Source organism: Carlito syrichta, unplaced genomic scaffold (assembly GCF_000164805.1).
Source record: "Carlito syrichta isolate Samal-C Ts95f unplaced genomic scaffold, Tarsius_syrichta-2.0.1 Scaffold315837, whole genome shotgun sequence".
NCBI classification, from domain to species: Eukaryota; Metazoa; Chordata; class Mammalia; order Primates; family Tarsiidae; genus Carlito; species Carlito syrichta.
The window spans coordinates 134,053-143,506 of record NW_007259933.1 but is presented as its reverse complement, the minus strand read 5'-3'; the positions used below and the strand labels follow the sequence as shown (position 1 = coordinate 143,506).

At 36.2% G+C, this 9,454-nt stretch overlaps 1 pseudogene; it reads left to right on the top strand.

Moving 5' to 3' along the window:
* Positions 1 to 8,748: 8,748 nt before the first annotated feature.
* LOC103276001 lies at positions 8,749 to 9,363 on the top strand (annotated as a pseudogene).
* Positions 9,364 to 9,454: the final 91 nt, after the last annotated feature.

The following is a 9,454-nucleotide window of genomic DNA, read 5'->3' as shown; positions in this document are numbered from 1 at the left end:
CAAAAATAATTTTTAAAAACCCCAAAACAAATAGATTCAAAAAAACACAAGAAACAAAATACAGGACAGATGCACACACACATACACACACTCACAACAATAAAAGAATATGAAGGAATAAAAAGAGAAAAAGGGAGAATGCAAACCCAACCCTCCCATACACATTCACACATACATACTAAAACAAAACAAAAGAATAATTATAAAGGAAAACTTAAAAATGAACACTCTACACTCACATACACACACAGAAAACAAAAAATGAAAGAAAGAAGGTAAAAAGGAAGTTATGCAAATTGCGCCCTCACACATTCAAACACACACACAAAACAAAACGAAAAATTAAAAAAACTGAAAAACTAACCCTCAAACACTCACATACTCAAAGAAAGCAAAAAAACAAAAGAAGAAAGAAAAAAAAGAAAAGTTAAGAAGAAAAAATTTCTGGGCACTAACTGCCCTCTGTAATTATTCCATTCACATGCTTGTGGGTAAGTCTGTTTGCCATCTCCTGTGTGGCTGTGGGTTCATTCACAATCTCCCCAGCATGCAGCTCATAGGGGGAGTGGGGGGTATTGTGGGTTGGTGGGGCATCAGTCCTCCCCTCCCACTCTCATATAGTCAGGAGATCTCCTCTGGTGTGTGGGGGGGTGCAGGATTGTCTCCTCCTTCAGTGTTAGTGGTATGTGCCCCAGCCATTGTTATCCGAGTAGATTTCTCCTATCATGACTGCCTGTCCAGGTTCCACCTGGGTTTATCCCTCTCAGTCATGATCCAGCTGTGTGGGTCTGATGTTCAGACAACTGCTGGAAGGAGAGGATAGGTTAGCCCAGGACTCACTGCTAATATGTTGGGGAGTCTTCCTCATCCTTTTCTGGTCACACTATTTGTTCCATGGCTAGGACAGGTTAGATTGTGGGGTACCTGAGACTCTGCATTCATCCTGTCCCTCCAAAATTTGTGCTTTCGGGATATTCTCACTGGGTCATGACCAACCACAGAGTAGTTAACCCACTGGGCACAGAGAGCAGGTCAGTTGCTCCAAGGTGAGCACACTGGAGCACTTCCCTGTCCAGTTTTCAAGATGGTAATGGGGTGCCTGTTTCATATTCTCCAGTGGGACTCTGCCTCCAACTCCCTTTCTGTGGTCCTTCCATGGTCCTCACTGCCAATGTCCAATCTGGTGCTTTGGTAGTAGGGGAAAGCCTGAAACCAGCAGTCGCCCCTGACAGCTTCTTCCTGGGAAGGGTTTTTTGATTTTAGAAAATGGCACTCCACTTCTGTGCCCCAGGAAGCAATAGGGAAGCAGCTACTTCACCAGGGGAAATCTGGTCACTTGTTCCCAAGTCCCCACTCAGTTAGCCACTCACACACTTACACATGGACACACACACAAATTCATCCATACAATCATTCACACAGAGACTTACACAGTCTGACTGGCTATGCCACCATCTTCAATATACACTACATATTGAGTCATAAAGCAAATTGCATCAAGCTATAAAAATTAAAATTATGTAGAATATATTATCTCAATACAATAGAATCAAACTAGAAATCAATGACAGAAAGATAATTGGAAAATCTCCAAACATTTAATAATTAAGAAACACACTTCTCAATATACACTGATCAAACAGAAAAGTTCAAAATAAAATTTAAAATATAGAGGATTTAATAAAAATAAAAATGCAATATGCCAAAAAGCATAGTGCACAGCTAAAGCAGTGCTGAGAAGGGAATTTATAGTATTTAATGCATACATTAAAAAAGAGACTAGTGAGAATAGGAGGTAACCCACTCATATATTCCCACAACAACAAGAATTCTACACCTATTCAGTCAAAAATCTCTCTGCAAGAGTCTTAGTATTCTGGCAGAAATTTGTAAAATACAAATGGAGCTCTAGACCTAGAAGGGTCTTTTTTAGAGTGTAGACTGACATTCAGGTGAGTGAACTTGCTTTTGGGTCCAAGTTTAAAACATCCCAGTCCACCAAATTTCTTGACTACAACCTTCCTTGATTTTGAGCCTACAACCAAAACCATCTACAACCAAAAGAATAACACATACAAGTGCCTTGGTGGGAAGACTTTTTTGCCCACTGACATCAATCTCAGCAGTGATTCTGAAAAGTAGTCATATGGCACTATTCCAGCCTTCCTCAGCTGAGGTTTCAGGTTAAAGCTGCTTACACAAAGACCAAAGAGAAGTCTTATCAATATCTCACAGCCTGAGAGCTAGTGTCATCCTGACAGGAACACCAACCTCCATCCCACACCAGATGCTGAGGGGGCTCATTTCCAGCTGCAGGGTCTTATGGTAGAGTCAAGGAATGATCTTGTCTGAGCTGAGACCTGCTGGGAGATGGATGCCAATCTGGGACAAAATGACAGGCACAGTGGCCTCTATTCTATGGCAGATGCCAAGCAGCCCAGGCTCAGCTGCAGTCTCAGTCATTGCAGTCAAGGAGCTAGACCACTTGTGCAGGGACATCCATCTGAGACAATGAGACAGGCCCTCCTGTGTTTGTTTAATAGCAGATTCCAAACAAAAGCCCAGTCTCAACTCCACCCCCTGGCTGCAGTTGAAGACTCAGCCTGCTTGTGAGTAGATCATCTGAGCTGCATGCTTATCTGGGCCATCAAGACAGTCTTCTGGGCTCAGGTCCCTGATCATCACTTCCACACAGTCGCAGTATGCTTCTTGGATCTGTCCCAGGCAAATTTGGGCCAGAAAGATTTATCTACCTCAGAGACCTCATAAAACTCGAGACCAGCCAGGGCTCAGAGCATCCTCTAGTACTGAAATGGTTGCAGAGATCACAGGCAAGAGGTAAACAATAGTCACTTTGCTTACAATCCCTGAAAGGCTCTCTGAAAGGCATAAAGTCAGACTAAGTAAATATCTAATCTCTCAGCGTGCAGACATTGTTGCATGCCAAAAAGCATCAAAAACATTCAGGGAAATATGACCTCACCAAACAGACAAAATAATGTGCCAGAGATAGAACAAAAAGTGATGAGAGTGTGTGATATCTCAAATATTTTGTAATAGTTAAGGAAGCTCAATGAATTTCACACAAATGCAGATAATCAATTGAGAATTTAACAAAGAAATTTAAATAATTTTAAAACCAAGCAGAAGTCCTGGAGCTGAAAAATACAATGATTAATATTGAAAATGCAACTGAATAAAACAACAGTATTGTTCAAACAGAAAAAATAATCAGTGAGCTCAATGAAAAACACTTGAAAATAGAGAGTCAGAGGAGAAAAAGTAAAATATAAATAAAATAAGAGGCTTGCAATAGAAAATATTTGAGTAATTGGAATTACAGAGGGAACTGAAAAAAGATGTATAAAGTGTATTCAAGCAGGTAATAACAGAAAACTTTCCAAACTGAAGAAACTTACAAATATTCAGGTACAGGAATATCAAAGGTCAACAATAAAATAAAACCACAAAAGAGATCATCTAGAGAAATATTACAACCACACCAACAAAAGTCAAAGAAAAAAAGAGGATCCTGGAAGCAGTGAGAGAAATGAAGACAATAATATATCAAGGAGATACAATATGCCTGGCAGCAGAATTCTCAGTAGAAATATTAAAGACCAGGAGGAATGGGATAATATATTTAGAGTGCTAAAGAAAAAAATGTCAACCAAAAATACTTTCACCAGCAAAATTATCCTTCACATAGGAAAGAGAGATACAAAGTTTCTCAGAAAAAAATGAAAACTTATGGAATTTATCACTACAAGTAATGTTTTACAAGAAATGCTAACAAATTTTAAACTGAAAGAAGAATGCTAACATAATTTTTATACTAATATTGTAATCATGGTGTTTAAATCTATTATATCTTTATTTAATTGTCTAAAAGACAAAACTATTCAAAATAATATCATATATATATATATATGAGTTAGAGTCTCACTCCATTGCCCAGGCTGGATTGCAGAGGCAGCCTCATGGCAACCGCAACCTCAACCTGCTGGGCTCAGGCAAACCTTCCACCTCAGCCTTCCAAATGGCTGGAACTACAGGCTCTCGCTACTACACCTGGTTAATTTTTTATTTATTGTAGATACGAGGTCTCGCCAAGTTGCCCAGGTGGGTCTCGAACCCGCAGGTTCAGGCAATCCACTCGCCTTAGCCTCCCAAAGTGCTGGGATTACAGGCTGAGCCACCGAGCCCAGTCAGTATTCTGTTAACAGATAGGTAATATACAAATATAAATTGTTCCACCAAATAATAAAAATGTTGGCGAGAAGAAAGTTAATGTGTACAGATTATTTCTTTATTTGTTTTTCTTTTTTTGTGATCAAAGGTAAGTTGGTATAAGTTTTAAATGCAGGTTATAACTATAGAATATTATTTTGTAAGCTTCAGGTTAAGCACAAGTTATAAATCCATGATAAATATACTAAAAGTAAAAAGTAACTAATAAAAACACACTACCAAAGGAAATCACTTAACCACATAGAAAGCCAGTAAGAAAGGAAGAGATGAGTTAAACAACCCCTAGATATTAAGTAGTGAAAGGGAAGTCTTAAAGCCTTTTCTATCAATGATAACAATGAATGCATATGAACTAAAATTTTCAATTGAAATAGAATGTCTAGCCGGGCTCGGTGGCTCAGCCTGTAATCCCGCGTCTGAGGTGAGTGGATTGCGTGAGCCCGCGGGTTCGAGACCTGCCTGGGCAACTTGGCGAGACCTCATCTCTACAATAAATAAAAAAATCAGCCGGGCATGGTAGCGCATGCCTGTAATTCCGGCTACTTGGAAGGTTGAGGCGGAAGGATCACCGGAGCCCAGCAGGTCGAGGCTGCGGTGGCCGGGAGCGGCCACTGCACTCCAGTCTGGGCGACAGAGTGAGACTCCAACTCAAAAATAAAAAAAAGAAATAGAATGTCTGAATGAATTAAAAAAACAAGATTCAATTAAATGCTTCTTACAAGAAACTCACTTCACCTATAATGATAAACAAAGAGCAGAAGTGAAGGAATATATATTTCATGAAAATAGAAACCAAAGTTGATCAGGAATAGCTTTACTTCTATAAGATAAAAGAGACTTTCAGTTATAAACTGAAAAAAGAAAAGAAGGTCTATATAATAAGAAAGGGGTCAATTCAACAAGAGAATATAACAATTGAATATATATATATTTATATATTCAACACTGGAACACTCAAATATATGAATCAAATATTAATAAAAAGAAGAAGTAGACTACAATGAAATAATAATATGGGACTTCAATAATACACTTTTGACAAGGACAGCTTATACAGGCAGAAAATCAACAAATAAACATTGCAGTTAAACTGATCACTAAACCAAATAAACCTACCAGGTATTTACAGAACATTCTGTTCAACTACTGCAGAGTACATATTTTTCTCATTTGCACATAAATAATTCTCCAGGATAGACCATATGTGAGGCCACAAAACAAGTGTCTTAATAAATTCTAAAAACTATAATTACATCAAGTATTTTTGGTAAGAGCAATGAAACAAAAATAAAGATCAATAACAAGGAACTTTAGAAACTGTACAAATACATGGAAATTATAGAAACATGCTTCTGAATGATGAATGGATGAATAAGGAAATTAAAAAGAAAAAGAAAATTACAAATTTTTTTGAAATAAATGAAATGCAACACATGAATTCCATGAAATGCTGCAAAATCAATATTAAGAGGGAAGTTTATAGCAATAAAAACCTATATCAAAAATATAGAGATTCCAAATAAATACTGTAAGGATGAAGTTCAAAGAAAAATAAAAGCAAGAATAAACCAATTCCAAGATTAGTAGAAGAAAAGATATAATAAAGATGAGAACAGAAGTAAATGAAATTAGACCAAAAAATACAAAATATCAACAAAATGAAAAATTGATTTTTAAAAGATAAAAAAAATTAAGAAAACTTCAGCTAATCTAAGAACAAAAAGGCAAGATCAAAAATAATAAGGTCAAACCAAAAAGAAAACATTACCATTGGTCCCATATAAAAACAAGTGTTAGTGACTATTACTAACAACTATATTCCAACAAATTACAAAACCAGGAATAAATGGATACATTTCAAAACCTATATAAACTGCCAAAATTGAACAAGGAAGAAATAGAAAATCTCAACAAACCCATAATGAATAACGAGATCAAAACTATTATAAAAATTCTTCCATTGAAAAAAATCCAAGGACCTGATGGCTTCCCTGCTGAATTTCACCAAACATTTAAAAAATAACCAATAACAATTATCAAACTTTTCAAATAAAATAGAATAGATAGAATACTTGCAAATTTATTATACGATGCTAGCATTTCCATGACATTAAAATCATACAAGGAAAAAACAAAAGAAGAAAATTACTGGCCAATATCACTGATGAACATATATGAAAAAAATCCTGAACAAAATACTAGCATACCAAGTTTAACAACACATTAAAAAATATGGTTAACCATGATCAAGTGTGATTCATCCCACAGATGCAAAGATGGTTAAATATACAGAAATACATAAATGTTATATGTCACATTAAGAGAATCAAGAACAAAAATTATATGATCATTTCAATAGATGCTGAAAAGGTATTTGATAAAACTTGACATGTTTTCATGATTAAAAAAAAAAACAAACCTCTGAACAAACTGCAAATAAAAGGATTATACCTCAGCTGGGCTCAGTGACTCAGCCTGTAATCCAGCACCTTTGGGAGGCTGAGGTGAGTGGATTGCCTGAGCCCGCGGGTTCGAGAACCGCCTGGGCAGCGAGACCTCATCTCTGCAATAAATCAAAAAAAATCAGCCGGGCGTGGTAGCACATGCCTGTAATTCTGGCTACTTGGAAGGCTGAGGCGGAAGGATCACCGGAGCCCAGCAGGTTGAGGCTGCGGTGGCCGGGAGTGGCCACTGCACTCCAGTCTGGGCGACAGAGTGAGATTCCAACTCAAAAAAATAAAAAATAAAAATAAAAAAAGAATAAAAAATAAAAGGATTATACATCAACAAAACAAAAGCCAAAAAGGACAGGCTCAGAGTTACTATCATCGTGTAAAGAAAAACAGTAAAATCTTTTCCACTAAAATCTGGAAAAAAACAAGGCTGCTCACTTTTACAAGTTTATTCAACATAGTGCTGGAAGTACTAGCCAGAAAAATAGGGCAAAAAAAATAACTAAAGAACATACAAATTGGAAGGAAATAAGTCAAGCTATACTATTTATCTTATATTTACACAAAAATAAAATCACCAAAAAACTACTAAAACTGATAATCAAATTTAGTGAAGTTACAGAATATAAAATCAACATACAAAACTTAGAAGCATTTCTTTTTTTTTTTTTTTTTAAGCAGGTTTTATTGATAGGACAGGAAAGCTCCCACAGTGGGAAGGGACCCAAAGGGGTTGACTTCTTTTTTTTTTTTTTTGAATTGGAGTCTCACTTGAAGTAGCCAGAACTGCAAGTAGCTTTCCAAGTAGTCAGAACTACAGATGCACGCTACCATGCCCTGCTAATTTTTAAAAATTTTTTTATTGTAGAGATGAAGTCTCTCCAAGTTGCCCGGGCAGGTCTCGAACCCACAGGCTCAAGCAATTCACTCGCCACGGTCTCCCAAAGTGCTGGGAGTAGAGGATGAGCTACAGAGCCCTGACTACTAAGTAGCATTTCTACATTCTAATGGTAATTAACCTGAAAAAAAAATAAGACAACGATTCAGTTTACAATAGCTAAAATTAAAAAATAAGTACCTAAAATAAGTGAAATTTAAAAAGTGAATGATCTCTACATGGGAAACTATAAAACCCTAAAAATAAAATGATGAGGACACAAAAAAATGGGAGATGTTCCATGAACATGAATTGGAATAATTAATATTGTTAAAATGTCCTTATTATCTACAGCAATCAATAGATTTGATCCAATCCCTATTAAAATATCAATGATATTCTTCACATGGATAGAAAAAAAGAATCTTAAATATATAGAGAAACACAAAGTAACTCACATAGCTAAACAACAGTGACATCCTCTCCCTCAAAAGAAAACAAAGCTGAAGATATCAGACTACCTGATTTCAAAATATATTACACAGCTATAGCAATCAAATTAGCATATCACTATAATAAAGACAGACACATAGACTAGTGGAACACAATAAAGAACAGAGAAATAAGTTCACACACTTATAGTCAACTCATTTTTTACAAAGGCACCAAGAGCATACATTAGGGGAACGGACAGTCTCTTTAATGCATGGTGCTGGGAAAACTGAATATCTATATGCAGAAGAATGAAACTAGATCCCCATCTTTTGCCACATATAAAAATCAACTAAAAATGAATTAAAGTCCTCAATCTAAGGCCTGAAACTGTGAAACTGCCAAAAGTAAATATTGAGGAAATACTGCAAGACATCGGTTTGGACAAATACTTATTTGGATAAGACCTCATATGCAAAAATTGACAAATGAGATTATATCAAACTAAAAAGCTTTTTCTCAGCAATGGAAACAAGCAGCAAAGTGAAGATACAACCTACAGAATGAAAAAAAAAATTTGCAAACTACTTATGTGACAATAATTTAATAACCAGAATATGCAAGAAGCTCAAAAAATCAATAAATAATAAATAAATAAATGGAAAACAAACAAATAAATAAATAGTCTGATTGAAGACAGAGTAAGTTTGGTTGTTGAGAAAAACAATACTCCAGAATAGCTACTGTGATCTTTGTTGATAAGAAAAATGGAGAACCAGGCATCCGAGTGGCCCTCAAGAATGGGCTGAAGCTGGGGTCTGGGCCTTTTATTGAAGTCTTGGATGAGAAATCACAGGTTTCAAAACAAATGTTGGCAAAATGTTTGACGCTCCAATAGCCTTACCTAAAATTGCCAGAAAGGCTTTGGGAACTGTCAACAAAGATACAGAAAAGTCAATAAAGACTAGCGGACCTCTCAAACAAAAACAGCCAAACTTCTTTGCCAAAAAGATGACCAAGAAGATTGTTAAAGCAAATAGCTCCGATCCTGCCAGTATGAAAGATATCCAGAAATAGAAAAATTATTTCCCTTTAATCTTCTAGATTTTGAGACTTTTGACCTGCATGAAGAGCACCAGCTTGTACAACTGCCCTTGAATAAAGAACCCCTCATGATCCTTAATGAGGGGAGAGAACTTGAAAAGTTATTTCACCTGTGTCCCACTTCACCTATGAAGATGCTCACTCCACCATGGAAATTCGATCTGTTGCCATCTCCTTCAAGCATTCTGTAAACTGGGTGTTGAATTGCCACCTGTTTGCTATGACACAGATATTTCAATTTCTTAGTACTACATGGTTTGTGTGTATTTGTATTAATAAGGCACTTCCTTGTTTAAAAAATAAATTTTAAAAAAATCCTAGTAACAATCTGATTTAC